Here is a 23,209-nt window from a genome sequence, read left to right as displayed (position 1 = left end):
TTGTCAGTGAGGAGAGGCTTGAAGTATCTGAGCAGTTGTTTACCAGTCTACACTTTAAAACTGAGATTATGACCAATCCTTGTAGAAGTTCTTTGCACTTTTAACATAGTTTCTAGTTCACCATGGCTTCTTGTTTAGTATACAATTTATACAATGGAGAAGTGGTTTTTATGAAAAATGGTGATCCCCTACTTTACTGTTCAGTACAAATGGGCCCATAATAAGCAGTGTAGGATATCTTTATAATGATATACATCTGCATTTAGATGTGTGATTTCTGCCTGCTACAAAACATATATCCCAATAACGGCACTTGATTATTATGGTGTTTACACTACTCGGGTGGCTTTGGGGAAAAATATTACTAACTAAAAGCAGTAGCACATGTGTTCAAATTAAAAAATAGTCTAATAGTAATATAAAATACTACATAGTGATCAGCGCAGCAATAGACAGTCCTAGCTGAAAACAAAATATTGTACCTTGCTTTTCCATTGATATATTTTGCATATACACAAAGCAGTAAAAGTTTGGGGTCCATACCTGTAAGAACAAAGATTGTGCATTTTATTTTATTTTATTTTATTTTATTTTATTTTGTTTTATTTTATTTGCCAGAATCATATAAATGGATGTATTTTTAAATTTATGCAGCTGAGGAGATTGTCCCTCCCATTTGAATAGTTCAATCTCAGCACTTATTTTTAGTGTGCCAAATGACAGGTATTGTACTGCATGACTCTGTATGCATTTAGCATGGATTCAGATATGACATATGATTTGCAATGAGGAAATCTAAAAAATACTCTTTTACATATTTATATATTTTTGCAAGGAAAAAAGATTTGCAAATAATTAATATATGGTATTTTATTATTTCTGCATTCCCAGTCCCATCTTTCTGACAATTTCCTATTGAGAGTATTCCTGCTAATGTTGCTACCCTGAGCTTCCGTCCTTTCTGCTGCTCTTTCACATTATAGCAGTTTTTGGTAGCAGAGTGTCTTGGGGTGACCTGCCTTCTCTCAGAGGATATATTTATAAATTTGGCCAAACCAGCCCATAGAGTTTATTTCCATATGTACATTTGGATAACGGAGTCAAGTGTACAACTCAATGATACAATTGTTTCGTATACTCCATCACTGTGAGATACTCTACTGAAAAAATAAAAATCTGTATTTTCCTGTGTAACTGAAAAATATATTTCCACTCATTTTAAAATATCCATTTTTAGTCTATTAGCATTTTGTTATTATTTATGGCTTTCTATGCTTTCTCTCCTTCTGACACTGTACCTGATTCAGGAAACCTCATGGATATACTCTTGACTTCTCTGTATACTTGTGACTGAAGACAATGGGGTCAGTTACATTCTTAATCTAAATTTGTTTCTACTTACAGATAGAAAGCATTTGTGTAGGTTCACTTAATGCCTAACATCCTTGAGTAAATCCAATTATTACCTAAAACAGGGACAAATCCCAGAGTAACAGCTATTAAGAATTGAATTATGTTTGAAGTTTTCAAGAAAAAAATATTCTTTGCCTCTCCTTCTATGTCTTCCAGCCAACAACATACACACACGGTTACTTTTTGCCTAATTGCATACAAATAGAATTATAATAATGCAAAGCTGTGTGTTAGTGAAGGCTATGTACAAGTTATTCCCAGAGCTATGTGAAAAATATCATGAAACAGACAATGCGTTACTCTGGAGAAATTAGATAACTCCATGAAAAAGAAAGTTTTTTTTTTTTAAATCTATCATCTGATAACTGTTAGTCTCTTCACTTTATTAACTGCACTTTTTTCTTTAATTGAATTTGCTGAATAGCTCTCCAATGAAAACAAAAACCAGATATAAAATAAATTTCTGAGGGTTTTTTGTCTTTGAGAAAAAAAATTAGTCTAAATTTTGCCCTCACCAAATATGATTGAGATCATGCTTTTAGTTATGCCAAATATTGAAAGAGACCTAATAAAGATATAACAGTGGTAGGTGTTGTAATTAAACACTATATAACAGACTTTTGCACCTACAGCTGTCAGTGCTGACATTCTTGCTTTTGACTTCTGTGACTTTTCACTGCTGGGCAACATTTTCCCTTTCATGTGCTTTCCCAGAGGTACCAACACCCAACAGAATCTCTTAAGGAAAAAAGACTGATCAGAACATCTTGCTCTACCTGACGACATGAAGTGAACATTTGCAGGGCCCTGTTGACAAGGAAAATCTGTAGGAGAATTAGTTTTAATTACAAAGACAGGTGAAGTTCCTGTGTTATGTTCACCAGTCTAGCTGATGGCATGCTCCCACTGGGACAGGTGGATCCTGGCTAGTGTATGGGACTGCTGCCTGTTTCAAAACCTGCCAGGATGAAACAGAGAAGTACCAAGGAGGGAAATGAAAGAAGTCAAGCTTGAGTTTTCACACAGAAAAATTTTAAAAGTTTTTGTGAATGGATAAAATATTGGAAAGGGTGACTTTTAGATCAGGTGTTAATCATCTGACAGGAACAATGATTTACAGTTAAATTATGGATATGTGTGTGTCTGCAAGACTTTGAGGATCAGAAAAGAGCAAAAACATACCTGTCAAATTAAATTGATAATTCAGTGATTTGCAGTACAGGTCACATTTCCTTGTTAAAAGAAAAGTAAGATGAACAATCCTGATAATGCCAGCTGATGGTGCTGTTATTTCTCTAGAGCTTTCCCAAAGACTTCTTTGTACATAAACCTTGCAGCATCTCTCGTCTATGTGTTTTATTTTAGTTCCAAAATTTTGTCCATGCCCTGTCAATTTTACATCAGTGACACCCCATCCATAAGCAGTTAGTATTTAATAACAGCAGATAAGTAGATAATTGACATCAACAAAAATCAGACACAAGCATATACTTATGTAATAAGTTAGTAGTGCCTTCCACATATCTGCCTTTTCCTTATACGGGGATCAAAGATTGTAGCACTGAATATAATTTTTGAGGTCCTACCTCTGTGATTTCGTGCCATATAGGAATAACCCATGTTGTTTTTCTCATTACATTTTCCTTAACTAGGAATTCTCATGAATAAAGGATGAATTCTGATATGAGGGAGAAATTTGTTCCTGAGCTATCAGTTGAGACCAGGGCCAATTTTTTTACATTATTGTTGTTCTCCTGTAAATTCAATTAATTACTTTTTTGGACCAGTTACATCAGGCTTGTGAATTGCATAAAGTTATATAAAAATCAGTCAAAATGTTGATGGGCATAGAGGATCAGTTTTGGCCTGGAATGCTAAAATTTCTTTCCATAAAAAAATACTCAAATAAAATTGTGAGAAATAAGATACAGGTTAACACCAAAATACTTTCAGTGAATAATCTCATCTTTTCTTATTTTAAAGCCAATAAAAGTAGTGACAAAGCCAAAGCAGTTGCTATGTATTTTATTCTCATAGTTTTTTTCCGTCAATCAGTTTGGAGGGAGAAAATGTTAATGCTTTTGTTGCCCTCACTCTGACCCCAGTCCAAGGTGGACTATGTAATTAACTAACTCACTCACAAACTTGAGATTGAAGTCTTCAAAATTTTCACTGTATGATCAATACAATTTTAAAAAAAATCTGTTCTATGACTTTGGTCAAATGTTCTAATCAATAGAAAAAACATCAATAGTCTTGTTCTTCATTTTTTCCTTCTAATTAGGTTTTTCCTTCTCTGAAATTACTATCTGGAGGAAATTGATACTCACCTCAACATTCTCGTGTTCTCACCTTCTCTCATATCATCTATCTCCTCACTTTCCTAATCAAGCAATCTTTAGCTGGGTCTCAGCTGCTATTGAAGCATGTGAAGATATATCATAATCAGGAGTTGAATTTTTAATGTTTATACAACTGGAAATGTGAAGTTATAAGGGTGATTTTGATTAATTTCTGTGCTCTGAGTGCCCTGGGTGCTTGTGAGAAAAATGGATTTCTGCATTTTTCCTGTTTGTATTTTCATTCTGGTGTATTTTTTATGTTCTTAATGATCTTATAGAAAGTGATTTTTTTTTCTCATGCATGTGTTAAAGCATGCAGAGGTATTTGGCTTCAATAAACACACAAAAAGCACATATTTAGAGAATGAGAACTCACGTCCAGAATGTTTTGAATTGTTTGTCAACACCTAAGGCTGAACTTGGATTACGATAAGGAGTAAATGTAAATGCAGTAGTTTTGTGATGACTCAGTGAATGAACACTCTCATTCTGGATAAAGAGTGATTTATGCCTCTTCCATGATAATCCATCTAAATGCATGGTAGGCAAGTTCTAATACAAATCATTCAATCACTGTGAACAAGTCAATAACATGATGACCAGTAATATAATCAACCCAGTAAAGAATTAATTGAGTACTGGTATTACTCTGAAGAACAAAAAAGTGATACCAAGGGCAAAACTACTTTAACAAAATAAACACATATTCAAACCACATCTTTCTGACTAAATATGTTGAGCTGACTAGACAAATAATCTAGGTTATAGAAGATCTTAAATCTATTTTGACGTGATTAAAAGTACCTGTTTGCTTCTTAACTTGGGCAATTATTTTTTGTCTAGGCTTTTCCTCACAGAATAGAAATGATTATGTCTGAGTTTAGGAAAAAATTCCTTACTTTGCAATGGAAGATTTTTCCCAGAAAAGTTGTGGCTGCCCCATCCCTGGACGTTTAAACAATTAAAGATCATGTAAAAAAGAAATCAGTCTACTATACTCAGGAGAGCTTTCATTGACCATGGTAGCTACATAGGTCTGTTGCTTGGATAGATCATGCATCTGATATCTCCTAGGGATAAAACAAAGTTATACTGGAGAAGATGAAGTCCCATAATTGGGTCTGTGACTCCCTGCTAGAGCTCTTAATACAAAGTCTTTGAAGAACTACTCACTTGTAATTTGGTAGGCTAACACAAAGAATTGTGAGCCATTTTGCATCAAGAATACCTAGTTTTTCCAGACTAATTTTCTTACCTTTTAAAAAATTATTATTTTTTACACTTGAGAGTCAGTGCATCTGGTAACTCACTTAGGTAAAGGACAATTATTAATCACCTTTATTTCAGTTATGATGTATGAAGTATTTCACACTTGTGAGATTTCAAAAGTATTTGAAGCTTATAACTCCCTCCTGCTAATTTGAAGTCTATTACAAATAGCTTTCTTGTGGAAACAGCCACCTGTGTTCATTTAGCAGCTAATGGTCAGTCCAAGATTCATTAGTCTTCTGCTGAATTTTTGTTTGCTTTCTTCAAGAAAAGAGTCACTATTAGATGTTTTTCAATTGCTGTGCCCTTCAACTCAATAAGGTTGGTTTGTTATGAATCTCCTTTTACAAGTTAATCATGTGCTTAGTAGGAGAACATCAGCCATTTCTCATTGTGCCGAAATTGAGAGAAGACAAGAAATTAATGATAAATACAGAGTTCAAAAGTGCTCTATTTAGAGGAATATATAAAAGATACGAGGGTGAAGGGTTTCATAATGACACAGCATATGATCCTTTACCCTCCTTCTAATAGATATATGTTCTCCTGTCCTTCAGTTTTAGTCTCAGACTCTTTGAAGTCAATACAACTTTTTCGCAAAGCTACAGTGGTGTGAAAATTTCACCTATATGGTTTACATTTCTCTGCATTGTGGGAACAAGTGATACAGACATTCAGAGTTCCAGGAAAAACTGGTGTTTACCACAGAATAGATTGGAATAGCAAGGGCTCTGATATAGTTGTATATCATGGTTTGTGCAATAGCAGGATCTCCTCTATTATTGCTCTTCCCTTGTCCAGGCTTGGTTGTTTGGATTTTTTTTATGACAGTTGAAAGATTTTCCTTTAAAGTCATAGGCAAAGCAGCCCAGATGTAATCTGATGTAATGGATAAGTAAAAATTAGGATTCATGTCTTACAATATTAGAATTCCATACTTTGTTAAAAGACTTGAAGATCACGAGGCTTTAGATTTTCAGATTTCAATGTGAAGTAGTTATCCAACCAGGATTTTTAAGATTAGACCGTAAGGAAATATTTCTTTAAACAAAAGACTTTAATCATGGTCATAACAAGAAGACATTGTAGAGTGTACTTAATATCATCATCTTCTTTGTATATGGGTAATTTTATCATATTCTGTCCCCAGGAAAATTCCTTAGTGTCAAAAGTCTATAGTGTAGTATCTGAGTTTTTTCTGCAGTCTGGGAAATGCAAACTGGGTATTCTCATCAGCTGTTCTTGCTCTATTTTGCTCCTTTTTCACAATTATTCTATTTTAGGCAAGTGTTGAAAAAGTAGCAATCAGATTCTTCAAGCATTTTTCCTGTGCTATATTAAAAAAAAAAAAGTTAAGAAAATAAAGTTGATGGAGAGTAAAAAATGTTTTTAATAATGGGAAAATGTGGTGTTTAAAAATGGAAATCTATCACTTTGAATCAACGGAGAGACTTTTTTTAATTATAGGAACTGTGGCTGATAGTTATTCTTTTTATAACCCCAGTAAAGGTATTCAAATTGTGATTATGTATTTATTTCTAGAAATAATTTCTCATGCCAATTCATGTGATTTCCTGAACTGATCTTTGTTTACTCCATAAGTATAATGTGCAAAATGTAATATTTAAATAAATAAATAGGTTCTTTCTCAATTAAGTGCATCCTGAAGATCCACATGGAGGAGTTCCATAGAAATAATAAGGAATGGTTAGCATTTCATTTGGCTGACTAATTTTGTAAGACAACTTTATCTGTCAGCAAACCTAATCTAGACCAAATACTAGTTGTGACAAATTTTCAAAGAAAAGGCTCTGAAATACAAGATGTTGTCATACTGTAGTGAAATTCACAATGTGATTCTCGCCCATTTTCAAATCAAACTGAAGTTAACAAGATACAAATTTAGGATATCCAGACATTTCATTCCCATTCATATGAGAATAAATTCATGTTCTTCTCAGATGGTCAGAATATGGATTGACTTTTTCTGTAATCACCAAAGAATTTGAAGGAGAGACATTCACCTAGATAAACTTTTACACCTATCTTTTGGGAAGGTGAAAAAAATTTATGCATAGAAGGAATATGTAAGTGCAGAACCATATAATGCAAATTGTCCTTTGTATGAAGTTCCTTAGAAGCTTCATATAAAGCTGCAAGCTTTAAACAGCATAAGCTAAGGCAAACTCCAGCTTGTCTTTTACCATGCCTAGAAATAATACTTGAGTTTTCTTCAGAGAAAGCTAAAAATTCAGACCATGTATTTGACATAAAATTAGTTACTTGAAGCTCCCAAGCTTCCCAGAGATGAGATTATTCACATTAATTTCCAAGCAGTCATGCATCCAGCTGTCAAAAGGCAAGAAAAGGGGCTCTACCTCAAATCACTGTCCTCAGCTGACTGCCTAACAGAGCAGGAAACATACCAGGTGTATGAGTGTAGTCTAAAGCAGGTTTTCTGCAGCTGGTGAAGGGTGGTGAATGGTGGGCAGAGGACTAGATATTGCCTACTCAGAAACAGAGGTTCCACTATGCCTTTTTTTTTTTCTTCACTATTTTGTGTTGTGTATATGGTATTTATGCTATAGCTTTGTATTTAGTTACTCCAGGTAATGAGTTTTTGTCTAGGTCAAACCTACAGTATGCCATTAAATCTATATTCATTGTGTTCCTTGCAACTTAAAAGTCAATGGAATTTGAAAATATGTCTCTTTAATAATATGTATTTAATAAACATGGTCCACTAACCATAATAAAGTTCAGCTTAAATGTTCCATGCCTCCTTTTGTGGCTAATATTAAAATATTACAGGTTCAGCTGTAAGCAAAATGCTGAAGCATTAACCACAAAAATACTATGTTCTGTTTTAAAAAAGAATTATTTTCTTAGCTGCTAAATATTATAAAATGATGTGGATTTTCTTGTGAATTTCTACTGAGAAAACACATGTTGTGATGAATGAAGATGAGCCTGAAAGGGAAATGAGTTACCTCAGGAAATGAGATTGGACCAAGTCTCTAAGTTAAAAAAAAAAAGTAAAACTCACCCATACATCATAAGATGCGCATTTAAGTGGGTAAAAATGCAAGAGTCTGTATTTTTGCTATAACTAGGATGTATATGTTTTCTTAAAAAATTTTAATGCTCCTTTTAACTGAGTAAACTGTATACAGGTACTTCTTTTATGTGTCCTAGGAGCTTATAAATTTGCTGTTCATATTCTTGAAATTACGCATATATATCACTTCCTCCAGGATGACAAGCTAACCTGTTATAGTGAAGGTTAGTAGAAGGAAGAATTTATGATCAAAAATATTCTTTGAATATTTACACTATAATAATATGCAGTTTTAAATTAAAAATTAAACTGCGTTTGTAAAAGACACAGGAAGTGAAAGGCAATGGCTTTTCACCTATTTCTATCTACATTTGCTTGAAATCACATTCTTAATATTAGTTTAGGCACCAGTCTAACAAAATGTGGACTCTAATGAGTATAAAGTTGCTCCAGTAATGTTCAAAATTTCTGGGTATCATGTTCAAAAAAACTAGACTGTTCTTAAATTGATTTTTTTCTGAAAATCATGTTCTGTTATTATGAGAAGCTTTCTGTCCTTTGCAAAACAGGTAAAATATCATGGTACATATTTATCTTATCCTTGGGGGAAATAGTAGGATGAAAAATCTAAGTGGCTGATCAGCACAACCAGACAGACTCCAGTCTCACAGTCCTTCTGTGCTGCACAATTCTCTCAATGCAGCTTCCTTATCAACTGGTCTTTTTTTGAAAGGGAACCAATTTTTTTCATTAAACTATGTGCTTTCTGTCCCGACTGTCACTTCAGTAAGTTAATAAGGTCAGTTTGACGGGACAAGAAAGTGCAAGTAGATGTCAGGTATGTAAAAAAAATAGGATATGTGCTGGTTGTTTAAGAAAGTTGAGAGTTAGGCTTAACTTACCTTGGAGTCTTAGTACCTATTTACTTTAAGGCAAGTAGTTCTGTTTCTGTCAATTATTTACTGAAACTTGAAAGTTTTCAGACACTGCTCTACTTCTGACATTTTTTTCCTTTTTCCTCCTTCAATTGCATCTTTATGTTGATGGCCACTCAATATTAACATCAGCTGAAGAGGGCACATACTAAGGTTAAAGCTACACACAGTCTAAACTCCTGCTGAGATATTTTCAGAATTGTTCATTCACCCAGAGTTCTGATCAGAACAATCAGCAAAAAACTGCGATTTTTGCTCCATTACACACTGGGACAACTTGAAGTCATGCAATTATTTTTTTGGTGTTTTTTTAGGAATTGCTTACTAACCAAGTCATACTAAAGCTGGGTGGTTTATTTGAACTCCTTATCACTAACGCCATGTTGGTTAATGTAGTAGGTGCTGATATTTGATTGAAATACAGATTTTCAAGGACCTGGGAAATAACAATTACTGGCATGCAGGAGCAAATCTAAAATCCGTGAAAATTAGAGATTTTTGTTTATCAAGAGAACTTATAAGTACATAAAAAGAACAACCTGATTAAACAGCATAACTCTCACTTGGGTCATAAACTGTTAGTATAGTAGCTGCTTTAAATTGCTTTAGTTTCCCTTGAACTTGAGTAAAATGCGTATGAACTGCACCATTATTACTGAAGACTATGAAAATGAACAATTTCACTTCTAGTTTTCAGAAGTACCATTTTCTAAGGCATTGCTGTGTACAAAAGTACTCGCTAGACACTGAGAGCAGTCCTACTGTTAGAACCAGTGGAATACTTTTACATGATATGCATTGTTTACTAGTTAATGATTTAAGAGAGATGGCTGGAGATTTTTGGCATGTGAGAGAGTTGATAACAAGAAAAGGTAACAACATTTCAGGTAGATCATAACCCAGGGAGCCCACAGATCAAATGCTAATTAACTAATATTTTTGACATGGTAACTTAGGAGTAATGTCAAAGGTCATCTGGCCTATTTCTAACTAAAGAGATTATCTGTTGGGGAAGATGAAACAGGAAAGTCTTATAAATATGATTGCCTGACAAAAGATTTTGGGAATATGAAAACTACAGGCGACATCGAAATGAAAGCCATTTTTGAAATACCAAATCTTAGTTACTGAACAACTGGAAAACAATGGTATGGCCGACTGAAGGTAATCCCCTCTTGATGGAACAATACCCTCTGCTTGCAGGCAGGTCCAAGGGTCAGAGCAGACCCTACTAGCTCAGCAGAAGGGGTCCAAAGAGTAGTTTTTAGAAGTTAAGATGTAACACTCTATGGTAATATAAGAACTCTTATAGGCTGTATGTAAATGCTATAGGATTTGTATCTTGTATTAGATTGGTTAGTGACAATTAGAATAATCAGTACAGAAGATGATTTATTGTATTGTAACCAGGACTTCAGACACTCTTACTACACTCTCTCTCACTTCTTCATTCTCATTCCTCTCTTGCTCTCTCTCTCTCTTTACTTACCTGCTTACTCTCTTGCTCTCCTGGGCCTGCTCCGAGCTGAGTCTGGCAGCTCTAAGCAGAGCCCTTGTACCCACACCCTTTGCAATAAACCGCATGTTCCAAGATCTGACTTCAGAGATCTCCGTCTCCGTCCGTCCCGACCGTCCGAACCCACCCAAAGCTCCTACAATTATCAATATATTGAATGCTTGGAAAAGCTGCCCTCCTCTAATTATTAGAGAGAAATGGTGCATTTTCACAGAATCCCAGAATGGGTCAGGTTGGAAGGGACCACAGTGGATCATCTGGTCCCCTCTCCTTGCTCAAGCAGGGTCATCCCAGAGCACAGGATTGTGTCCAGGTGGTTATAGAATATTTCTAGTGAGCGAGACTCCACATTCTCTGGGTGATCTGTTCCAATGCTCTGTCACTGCTCAGGAAGGAAATTCTTCATGTTCAGGTGGAACTTCCTGTGCATCAGTTACTGTCTGTTGCCTCTTGTCCTGTTGCTGGGCACCACTGAGCAGGGCCTGGTCCATTCTTTTACCATTTGCTTCTTATTTTTTCACAGTGAAGCTGCTTGTATCCCACTATCCATGGAAACAGGACTTGAATTGGTTTAACTGATCCATGATGGGTAGTCCTTAGAGTAATTGGAAATTACTGTTCATGGTTGCTGCTATTGCTAGTAGATTGTGTTGAAGCTCAGAAGCTTGACTGGATGTTTTCCCACTATAACTCTCCCATATGGAAAAGCCTTGTGCTTTTGCTAGACCTGTATCAAGTGGTCTTTCTGAAATCCTTGGGACTACAGGTCCTTCATTAGTTTAAGTAGATGGTGCTGCTTTGTTTTGCTGTTTTAATGTGTTATGGACCATACAAACTGTACTGCATTGCTTGTATTATATGGTGGGCTTCAGACACAAGAACGAAGAATTATGTAATGTCACATTGCCAAAACCTCTGGAATACAAACAGCTTTATCAAGGAAACATTATTCCTGTAAAGTATATCTAGGTCATTTCTTACACTGTGTTGCAGACAGCAATAGCTGATTTATAGGCCCAGTCAGAAAATTCTGTCATACCAGCCCCATGAGACACATGGCCAGCAACATTTGATTTCTGATGAGATGTTCAAGTAAGAAAGATATGTGACACAGCTGTGAACTCTTTTATTTTTATCCAGTTGACTTATTTCCACGTGTGATGTGTTGATGGGAGGTGAATGCTCAGTAAATTAAAGTAGGAAAGGATTATGAGTTGCTCATGGACTTCTATTCACCACCTGATCTAAGAGATGTCAAGAGATCCAGAAGCTTCAGCCCTAAGATACTTATTCTCTATAACTATTTATACAGGCCCTAAATTCTAACTGGTTGAAAATTACATTTTGTTCTCAGGTTTTCTAAGAATCCTAAATTATAAGTGTTCTGTGATCTCTCTGGAAGATCTCTCTGGAATATTCTCAGACTGATGTATTGCAGGGAATTTAATGTCTGAACTTCAGACTGGCAGTTATCCAGAAAGGATTGTAATGATCTTCACACACTTATGAACTTTATCCAGAAACTTATATTGCCAAAATATTTATGTCAGCATGAGCAAATACATGTTCATCATTGTTGTACATTTTCATCTAAAAATGTTCCTTTCACAGTGCAAAATCATGAAAAGATACTAAGGAAAGTCCAGTAAAAAACACATTCAGAGGCATTAATATACTACAAATAATAATGTTTCATCAATGGTGATTGCCCCATAGAAAAAACTGTATTAAACTTAATGGTCTGAATCCTCAGAGCATAACATGTCTGAGCTCCAGTCAAGTTAATGCATACAGAGAGCTTTATATGAGATGAAGATCCATCCCTGACTTTTACGTAGTTCAACAAAATCACTCTATTTTGGTTCTTAAATTTCCCTTCAGTGAAGGAGCATAATGGGGCTCCATTTACCACAAAGCATTGCTTTTCAAGTCAAATGTTATGATTTCACTGAAAATCAAAATACTAAAATAATTGATTTTCTAGAATCAAGACTTTTCTTTTGTTTCCTTTTCCCTTTGTTTTAGAAACCTCCTTATAGGTGGCTCTTTTGTCTTAGGATAAACAGTCACAGGGCATTAAGGGTAGATGAAGGGAAGCCTCAAAAGACAAGGCTTCATTGCTCTGTTCTGAGATACGGGTTGTATGTCAAAGTAAGACTCTCATCAGTTTGTAAGGGAGTGGATTACAATCTCAGGAAAATAGATTCAGTTTCTCTCTGTCCAGACATATAAAAGTAAACTGAACTAAGCATTTGAAATTGTGCAACTGCTGTTTATTAGCAGAAAAACTGAATAAAAGATGCAGATTTATTTTACCTTACCTTTGATTCTCATACTATGTTTTATAGTAATTTTGTTGCAATAGTGCATATTATTTTAATACTGTTGGAAATTCTGGCCCACTGAATTAGCTCCTAATACATTTATAATAAATGAAGAAGTGGCAGGAGTCTTCTTTGCCTTCCTGAATATAAACTGCCAGTCTCTTTTAAGTTTTTTAATGCCCAAATCATCAGTATGTTGAGTTGTAGCCACAAAGTTCTGCTCTTTATGGCTTGATTAAAACTGAATTTTGTTTAGCAGCTGTGTTCTGTAGTACCTTTTCTGCTTCATTGTTTTAAAGCACAGGGCATGCTTTCTTGTTTTACAGTATGAAGAAACATTTTTCTATTAAATTTCTTCACTTAATGGGTTTGGATTTTATTGTTTCTGGTTTGTTCATGTTGACTTTTCCTACATTTAACTGATTTTAGAACTGAACTTTTAAAGAGCTCAAGGCTTCCTGTGCTAGATAATTGTATTGAAAATTGATCACAGGCTTTGTGGTAGAAGAACTGCAACTTACTGGAGTAAGAAACCAGCAGTGATGGGTTGACTTCTGGATCCATCTGTTGCTCTGTCTTCCCTCTAAGAGTAATATATAGTTGTTTTTTGAGCAAACAGGAACTTGACCATTGCTCTGGGGTCCAGCCCTGGGTGAGGTGTTGCTGAGCTTCTCCCCTCTTCACTTCTGTCCTCACTTTGAGCTCAAAAGATTTTTGTTATTATGCAGAGTATGTCTCCTCTTTATCTTAACCAATTAAAACTAATTTCTTTGAAATTTGGGTTACTGCAGGTGTTTGGAAGAAATGTATGGCAAAGACATTTATTTCCTTTTCTTGGTACATTTTTTATTACTATTTTTAGGGGAAGAAGGGAATTGTATTTTGCAGGAAGTCATGACCTATTCCTGCAAGAACTTCCATTTGAATTTTGAGATAATGCAATAGTGGTAGTATCTAAAAATAGAACAGAAGAATAGAACAAAATAGAGGCAGAAGAAGTGAGGGTGAGAGGGATAGTAATTTATTAGTCCATTTCAGCCTATTTGCAACACATCTTAGGATACTGAAAATGAATTTTGAATGAGCCGAAAGAAGGGGTCATTACTGTACCCTGCAACACTTGAAACTAGGTTAGGAATTTCCACAACCACTGGCTGTTGGATAGGTTAAAACACACAGAAAAAATTGTCATTGTATTAAAATATTGAAACAAAGTGATCTAGTGAATATAGTGAATTTGTAAAAACTGCATTAAAACATATACTTACCAGATAACTGCTTCCCACAAGAATCATAAAAAGCACAGGATAATTTTTACCCTCCTAAGATTTAGAGCACAATGTAAGGTATTTTGTTAAATATGTTAAGTGGTTTGTTTAACTAGAAAAGCTATTGTGGGAATTATGTAATTCAGATTCACAGGGAGTGTTCCTTTGATAAGAGCTCTTGTTTGATTATCTGCATGATTTATAGATACATTTTGATGAACATAGATTGTGTCTCTCCATCTTCATACTGTTTCTGAGTATTCAGTAGTTGTAAATGCTTCTGAGATTTTTTTTTGTAGTACACACTTTACAGGAGACATAAAACCCGTGTGATAACATAAAAACCCATGTTTCTTTGCAAGTGCCTGATCCTTGTCCTTGGGACTGCTGAATGTTGTTAACCTGTTTTTGCTAAATCATACTTGATGAAATAGCAGAGAACAAAAAAGAGAACAAAAACAGGGAAGAAGGAACCAACAAACTGTTTTACCAAAATTATTTTGGGCATTCTCTGTTGAACTAAAGATTCTGTAGAAAATACTGTCTTGCTAGACAGGACAATCTGTATTATGTTAATTCTTTACACAGGTCTTATTTATGTGAAATTCACAGAAATATGAAGGAAAATACCTAAAAGCCTAAAATCAGAGTAAATGTTCTTTGAGACAAGTATGCAGCTATTCAGCTTGGTCTATAGTGGGCCTTTATCCCTCTCATAAAAAATTTCATTTTATTTAGACACTAAGAGCAGAGCAGATGCTTCGACTTCTTTTCTTCAGGAAAATAAGTGAAATTACTTGGACTTCATGAAAAAATGCAAGTACATGGAATAAGAAATACCCATTGAAATTATTAAGGTTGGTGAAATTACAAGAATCAGCATCTAATAGCAGAATAATTTAGATGAATTTAACAATTAGGAATCTCTCTGGTTCTCTGACTCTGAGACACACATTAACTCTATAAATACATGAAGGATTCATGCATTGCAGAGCCATAAGATAATGAAATATAAATTTCTTTCAACAGTAGTTTGCCCTTAAAAATAATTTTAAAAATAAGGAACATTTTTGATGTATAGCATTATAGGTGGTACATAGAAAATAAATCCACATTAGAATAACACCAATATATTGTAAATTAAATAACTTATTACTCAGGAAATGCTGGAATCAAAGTAGAGGTTGTCTTCATTTTTCTCCATTTTGCTTTCTAATCCCATTCTAATTTTGTCATTTTCCCTGTTGTCTGTAGCACAGGGCTTATGCAGAATTCAAAATGCTGCCCTAATGAGCATGGCTTTGTAGCATTTGGCTCAACAACCTCTACCTCCACAGAGGCCAAACTGTTTTTCCTCATGGATTTTTCTTTGGGACTTAGCATATTCACAGAAGAATGGTTCATAAACAGTAATGTCAGTGTTCTGACACCACTATGATAAAGGCTTTTTTTAATCTTTTCTGAACAGATGGGAACTGATAGGCAGAGACATTATTGTCTAAAGAACTATTGCTTTTATGCGCTGTAACTTGAAACATTTGAGATTTTTCCTGTCTGTCTAGAACATTGGATAGGATTCACATATTTCCACTTGGTTCACACTGACTTAATGTGCAGCCATCAGTTTACAGCAACTCTGCAACTTAGGCTGCAGATGTCCTAAGACAAACACTCAGCAAATAAGGAACATATAATCAGATTGAGCTTCACCAGCAGTGCTCAGTATGTGTTTGCTGCTTCCTCCCATGAATGTACTTGGAGACCTTGTTTCATTCCATGTTTCATCCCTAGACCTGATCCATTCTGTATGATCAGGTTATTTTCATGGGACTCGGTGAAAAACTTTCCCCAAATATATGGTTTTAATATACAAAAGAGTCTGAATTAAGTTTACAAATAGAGTCCTGATTCTGGCTTTTCCAACATGTGAATAATTCTATTTTACCTGTTTTAGAATATTCTTTAAATACAAATCTTATGCATGTGTGCATGCATGTGTGGAATTTCTTCAGTTTTGCCTTCTGCTTTTTGTTATTTTATTTTATTTTTAAAAATAAACTTAATTATGCTAACATTCATGTGAATCATTAGCACTGTTGAATTTTTTGATCGCCCATATAAATTTCTGTCACCTGAGATAACACAGTAGCTGATAAAGTTGGTTGCAATTCTTTCTGGTTCTTCATGAGAGGATGAAACTTTTGGAAAATAAAGTAAGAAAAGAAAAAAGTAACTCTTAATTCTGGTCCTAGTTGTGGCAAAAACATACTTACTTTTCAATAAGGAAATTACAATATATTTTCCTTGGCCATATTCTCTAAAATGACTAAAATTCTTCACAAAATACAATAAAAACAAGCCTAATATCTAGAGCACCACTTCTCTAGGCAAAAAACTGGGGGTATCCTGGAATCGTATCATCAATAGTGCGGCCAGCAGGACCAGGGCAGTGTTTGTCCCCCTCTACTGGGTAGTGGTGAGGCCATACCTCAAGTCCTGTGTTCAGTTTTGGGCCCTCACTGCAAGAAAGACGCTGAGGTGCTAGAGCATGTCCAGAGAAGGGAACAGAGCTGGGGAAGGGTCTGGAGCACAACTCTGATGGGGAGCAGCTGAGGGAGCTGGAGGTGTTTATCCTGGATAAAAGGAGGCTCAGGAGAGACCATAGCACTCTCTACAATTTCCTGAAAGGAGGGTGGAGCCAGGTGGGGTCAGGACCTTTTCCCAGGTAACAAGTGACAGGGCAAGAGGAAATGACCTCAGGTTGTGCCAGGGGTGGTTTACATTGGATATCAGGAAACATTTCTCCACCAAAAGGTTTTTCAAGCACTGGAACAGGCTGCATGGGGAAATGATGGAATTGCCATCCCTAGAAATGTTCAAAAAATGTGCGTATATGGCACTTAGGGACATGGTTTACTGGTGAACATGGCAATGCTAGGTTAATAGTTGGACTAGACGATCTTAGAGATCTTCTCCAACCTGAACAATTCTATGGTTCTGTGATTCTAATAGAGATAATTCATATAGAAAGTCTTATCTTGACACTTTATTGAAGTTGTGAGTGATGGAAAGATGGACCTAGTATTGAAAACTATTGATCTGCTTTAATGATGAGAAATGTTTTCACTTCCATTAGATGGCTGTAGTAATTTTTAATCAGATAAAATGGACTATCAAGCTAATATACAGCTATGTGGGTCTCTTCCATTAACAAATACTATAAATATAGAAAATAGTTCAGTCAGCTCCTTCTTTCTACCACAAAATTAAATCAGCTATTCTCTGTGATAAGATGGCTCTTGGTCATGAGATTTGAATGCTCCTAGAGCATCTGTATGGAGAATGCAGCATTCAGAAATTGTCCCAAGATTTTTAACAAAGAAAGCAAACTTTAGATAATAGCATGTAAAACTTTAATGGGAGGTTTATTCTAGGAGAAAACTGAGAAATATTCAAATCATGTTGTTTTCTTTTGTCCAGCAAACTTGATTTTACTGTCAGTGTGTCTTAAAAAATGGATGATTCTTCCTAAACGCCTTTAAGAATTTTATATGAAAAATGGCAAAGCTTAAGAAGGTATGTTAACAGCAGATTGCTATGAAGTGAATACACACAACAATTTGTTAAATGAGGTGTCAGTCTAGGTAGCTGAGTTTTAGAAAAAGACATAAATTCACTAATAAAATTTCCAGGTGAAAAAGTTTTCAAAGCCAGTATAACAATAACAAAATCCATGTCCTGTTTTCTTAGTAACAATAGGATCCAGAATATTATATTCTTCAATTGTTTATCTTTCTCAAATTTCAAACTGATCACATATTGCTGATGAGAGGCAATAATTTGATATCTTAAAAACATATTTATTGACTATAGCAGGTCAATTGTGGCATAGAAATTTTGTCTATATAGCAATAATAATGCACTCACATCTGTCTTTCAACAGGGGCGTACACTGGACATTCTATCAACATTGGCATTTTAAAAGCTTGTAAGATTGCTTCACTAAAAATTGCCCCATTCAAGTCACCAAATAAGAAGCTACAAAAATATACTACTAATAAAAAAAGATTATTCACCTTGCTATCATCTGAGGAAGTCAATTAACAGTTGGACCAAAGGAGTTTTGTATTGAAGTAATTAAATTTGAGGTTGTGTGACATGGCTGTCATTTCAGCAAGATCCTCTTACACTTCCCTGTGACTGATTTATTCAGACAATAGAAGCTGAATGAGCATCGGCTTTCTGTTAAGATATTAAATTATTTTCTATCTGAGCAACTCTCAAATGATTTTACAGTGCTTTCTCTGCAACAGATCATATTTTCAATATTTCCATTAGAAATTTTAATTGAAATTTACTTTAAACTTTACTTAAAAATACCTAGTGGCACAAATTTTTCTGGTATTCTTTACTCTCTTCTGAAAAGTTTAGTAGCTGAAGCACCAGCTCTTGAGGAAAGTAAACAATTAAAAAAAAAAAAAAAAGATTTTACTAGGTTTCTGTTCCATCAGACTTTTATTGCAAACAAAACAGTTTTTTTGAACCTCACACGAGAGTGCTGTGAAGAGAGGAAAAGATTGTGATGCTTATCACAGCGTCTCCAAACCAATCTCTAACACATTAAAAGAAGTAGAAGACATTGTTAACACCTTAGAAAATATTACACAGTTACATTGTTCATTGAACACCCTATTTAGTGATCCTTTGAGAAATACACTGGGCATTCTTAGGTGATGGTGACTAAGCTCTGTGCTCTTCGCTGTGAAAGGCAAGTTGAGCTCCCAGGTGCCTCAGTTCCCAGCCATTTCTTGTCTGGAAGCCAAGACGAAATTTCCAATGAAACAGTCATTGATTCTTGTCAGCCACTTACATATCTCTGGGAAATCAAAACTGTCAACTCCAGCTGTTCATGGATGCACAATGCAGTCAAAGCCCCAAGAAGTTTCTCCCTGAGTCCACAGCATATGCCTACAAATTCTTGCTGTTTGTTTGAAACAAGGGACAATAGCACAGAACTGCAAATTTGTAGCAAAGATAACAGTGGATTCAAGAGAGATGAACATCCATTTGAAAACAAGAAGAAAAAGGTCTAGGAGTCTGGACATTTTAAGCCAGTTTCTCCTTTCAGGTTCATCAGTATGAAACCATACTGGAGTTAATACAAACTTCACTGGAGTTAATACAAAAGTACAGTTCTCTCCAATTATTATGAACATAGGAATCACAGATGATAGGTGTAGTAAATACCTCAAGATGTCATGATGAACATTATCCACACAAAATTGAGATCTGTTGCATCAAATCGGGGGCACCTTTTTGCTTTTATAGTTTTTTTTTTAAAGTTGCAAGGCTTGAAATTGAATATATTTCCTTGGCATTGATTTCCAGTTGTTCTGTGCCTTGTTGACCCCAATCTCAATTTCCCTGCCTCCATTTCAGCTGCCTACTCACCGTTCTTCCCACAAATGACAAGACAAAGGGTTTATTCTCCTCTTCTTTATAACTAAACATTGACATTTGCAGATCAGTGTCTCCTGCCTCAATGTTTTTGATGCGCTGTCATCAGTCAGATTTTCCAGACCTCTGCTATTTCTCAGTACTCATCTTTGGGCTCTCTACAGTTGATCCATATCTTCCTAAAAAGCAACATCTAAACCCAGACTTCTTCAAGAAACAGCAGATAAAAAGAGGTTTACCAAACCAGGGAAAGCTCAGGAGGAGCTGAGGGAGATGCCAGGACCATGAGGCTCATGAGACAGTGTCTGACAAGACCTGGATGGTCACAGAAATGTGGTGGAATGACTTGCACAACTGGAGTGCTGCACTGGATGGTTATAAACCCTTCAGAAGGGATAAAGGTATTTGCCAACCTAAATCAATCTGTGGTTCTATAGTTCTACGATTCTATATATATTTCAAGTATTCTGAATTGCATTCCCCACTTTTCAGGCTGGAGCTCCAACTGAAACAATTTGAATTATTATCCTGAGCTCCTATGTAGATGCATTACTGTATCTTGGTGTAGTTTGTAAATTTAATAAACTTATTCTCTACTTTTCATTCAGAAATGAAAATCTGAATCTTACCAGAAACTGAATAGATGATTGTGAAATCCTATTCTTCTCCTTAACCCTCTATTTTCTAATAATTTTAAAATGAAAATAAGCGTATTTCTAAATAGTTCCAATAAGCAATTTATAATTAATTGATCAAAGTAGTATTTGACAGAAAATTTGCTTTTTCCGTATTATGTAGCTGCCTACAAATATTTTTGTATTGCGTCAAATTTCTATTGCAAATGTATCTCATCAGGTGTCTCTGCCCATAGGAGGGTGGTTGGAACCAGGTGATCTCAAAGGTCCCTTCCAACCCAAACCATTCTATGATTCTATAAATAGGCTTTCTGGATTTGAATCATAAAGCCCAACAAGGTCCCTATTGACAAATACATTTTCATATTTTACACATATTTTTGCATATTTAAAGTAACACTTTGCCTTCATGTATTACTTTCACTACTGCGTCAGCCACCACATAAAATAATATAATCATGTCTCTGCAGATGAGTGTACTAGTTTGAAAACAAACTAGTGGGAGACACCAAGTCAGAATAACAATTTAATAGGAAAACAAAAATAAAGGCAGAAAACACTGGTTCAAACTGACAGAGTCAAGATACAACCTGAGTCCCTGTTAATCAGGGTGGTGGTAGCAGTCTGATAGAATGGTGGCTGCAGTCCTCTGAAGTGGTGATCCTGTAGAAAAAGGGTCTGCTCTTCCTCAGGTCCAGTGGCAGCTGTGTAGCTCCTGTCCTCTGGAAATCCAGTGGAAAAGGGTTGTGTCTGGTGTTCAGAATCTCAGATTATATCCAGGATGGAATGCTTGGTTCCTCCCTCTGGGTGGGGCATCTCACAATGGGGTAATGAGTCATGAGGCCAAGTGTTGATTAGGCTCATTAACAGAAGATAGTCCGGAAGGAGTTATCTCTGAGTCATGTGGCAGGACAATGATGGGCCATTAACAGCAAGATAGTCTGGGGGGAGGAGGCAAGGAAACACTGCCCCACCTGATTTCAACAGCTCATGAGGATGGTAATAGAATACACTGCAACCCAGGACAATGAGAAAGCTGAGGAACCAAGAGATTTGTCTCAGTTCATAGGTGAAACAAGGATATTGCCTCTGTTTCCTGTAATGAAGTTTCAACCAGTATCTGTGCATAACTAACATAGTAAGAATTTCTGGGTATGCTTTTCCACAGTATTGTAATTTCTATTGACAAAAAAGATTTAAAGTTTAATTAACTTACCATTCAAAATTTTCTTATACTTTCTTTAGAATTAAAAAAAAAAAAAAAAGCAAAAAAAAAACACTTCCCAAAGACTCCTTCTACTTTTTTTTCCCTTTTTTTTGGGGATAAAATATTGTTAGCAAGCAGTTTTAAGTGTCTTCAGGAACCCCAAATATCTTGGCTAGTTTATGGTGCTTCTCTGATTTGTATAATATGGACATATAGTTTTTTATTTTACATGTTCATCTCTAACTATACCATATGGTCATTAAAGCAAGCCATACATGATTAGGACCCTGTTATCTCCATCTTCTCTTTTTGCTTTAGCTGTAGATATAGATTTATGCTCTACTTTTGTACATTCTGTATGAATATTTTGATGAGCCATGTAACTGTAGTTGTGTCAGTATTGCATTTCCTTATGGGTTTATGCTCTGAAAAATTTGCATGCTAAGTATACCAGCGAGGCTATTGGGACTGAAAAAATAAAGTGAAGAAAATACTCAGTAGCATGATATGTTGCACTGGCTGGACTGAATATAGTTTCTTTGTCTGGCATATAGTAGCACTGGCTGAAACAAAGGAGTTCTCCTATTATCCTAAATAGAAAGCAAGTCAGAATGGATAGAGTATTTTTTTCCTCTCTCAAAAGGGGAAGCACAGCTTGCTTCTTACTTCCTTGTGTAACATCTGTTTCCCTGGAGGCCTGTGTTTATTGAAACATGATGCTAACATAGTACTTCTGTCCTCTGGGACTATGCATGAAACCAAAACACTACTCTTCAACCCTGCCCTTGTGACCAGCACACCGACACTTTTGTCTTTGGTTTTGCTTATATCAGTCGCAATTCTCTGGGTGCCATCACAGTCTTTTTTACCCTTGAAAACTAGACTGAAGAATGTTTCTTTCACATGTGTTCTGCAGTTGTAACTGCAAGGTGAGGAGAGGAGAGAATACAGCTTTTGTTCAAAATGCAACTATCAAGCTGAAACAACGACTGAATGGATGATCGCAGTTTCTCAACTAACAGATTTCTCTTGGCTTTATCTGATATATTTGTACTGAAGATTTTCTAGTTACTGAGATAACACATCGTAGACACATCAATGGTTTGGCTGAAGGAGAAAGGAATTATATAATACGACTTACAAGCTGGGCATGTTTAATAGAACAAATGAACTGGTCTTTCTGTTGAAATTGCATGGATGACATATAAACTCTGTATCCTGCTCTACTTCTCAGATTAAAGACAAATTTGATGAATTGGTTTGTGCTGGAACTGAGGAAAATCTTACATCACCTAAATTAAAAAGCGTTTAGAAATAAATTTCTGATTATTACATAAATATTAACAAGATTTAATTTGTCTTTTCTTCCGCCAACCCAGGAGCAGGAGAAGGAAAAAAAAGCTTTTTGTAAAGTTGAATGTCCTTTTGAAGCCCTAGATAAAGAGATCTGACTCCAGAACTGCAAAAATCTTAAGGACTAAAATTTACTACTGTGTTACATATAATCCAGGAGCTTTAAAGTAGCAATTTTAATGCTGGAAATTACACCTCAGAAGCTTATGGTGTAGCCACCTAATCTCTACCTGCACTCCAAGGCATTTAATTTAGGTCAGTTTTTTCTCAATTAGTTTATTTTTATAAGCAGAAAGAGAAGAGGAATACTCTGACTGAAAAGACAGAGGAGGACCTGTCTTGGGTTCTGGAAGATACTTTGAAAACTTAATTGATTTACTTTAAAATAATACCACTGGGGTTTTTAGTCTGTCCCTTATATGCTCCTAAATT

The sequence above is a fragment of the Corvus kubaryi genome, unplaced genomic scaffold, assembly GCF_017639235.1.
Source record: "Corvus kubaryi isolate FWS band 111438036 unplaced genomic scaffold, C.kubaryi_AGA036_p1.0 37199, whole genome shotgun sequence".
NCBI classification, from domain to species: domain Eukaryota; kingdom Metazoa; phylum Chordata; class Aves; order Passeriformes; family Corvidae; genus Corvus; species Corvus kubaryi.
The sequence above is the reverse complement of the archived record's forward strand: the minus strand, read 5'-3'. Positions refer to the sequence as shown.